Here is a 681-nt window from a genome sequence, read left to right as displayed (position 1 = left end):
GAAATAGTGCCATGGTGCAGCTCCCAGGGCAGCGCTCAGTTAGAATTTCCTAACTGAGCGCCCATGCTTGTGTCCTTAGCCCATATGTTGCGTCAAAGCTTTGCTCCAAGTGTGTCTCCATAGCGTTATGTTAACTTTTGTTAACTGAGCACCTTTTGCTTGTGAGGAAACTCCAAGTTTGAACCCAAGTGAAAGCAATTTGGTGCCCGTCTCCTTATATTTTCTTTGAATGAGGCACGATAAAGTTAACTTAAGTTCACTGAGCGCTCCTTGTGAAGCATTGGCGCTTAGTTAAAACATTTTAACTTAACGCCCTTGCTTTCCCTTGGTCTCCACTTCGAATCCTGGCTCTCCCAATTTGGCAAATTTCCTTGCACACTAATAGCGCTACTCTGCCTTGGAGAGAGGCTTCCACTTCTAGCCTTGCTGGTTGCATTTTGTGGTTGATTTTTGAGCCTTAAAGACGCCTTTCAATTGAACATTTGTAGCTCAAGTTATGGCTCTTTGAAGGAGGCATGGTCATGCTGTCACTAGGCTTTATAAAAGCCCGAAAAAGTTAAGTTAACTCTTTTTAACTGAGCGCTCTTTTCAACTTGGGCGCTGGTGCCTTGTTGAGCGCTACTTGGTCATGGGCCACGTATTTGAAAGCGTGGCCTAAGGCTCCAAAGTGTGCTCCAACTT

Source organism: Arachis stenosperma, chromosome 10, assembly GCF_014773155.1.
Source record: "Arachis stenosperma cultivar V10309 chromosome 10, arast.V10309.gnm1.PFL2, whole genome shotgun sequence".
Taxonomy (NCBI): domain Eukaryota; kingdom Viridiplantae; phylum Streptophyta; class Magnoliopsida; order Fabales; family Fabaceae; genus Arachis; species Arachis stenosperma.
Note: the sequence above shows the minus strand (reverse complement) of the source record.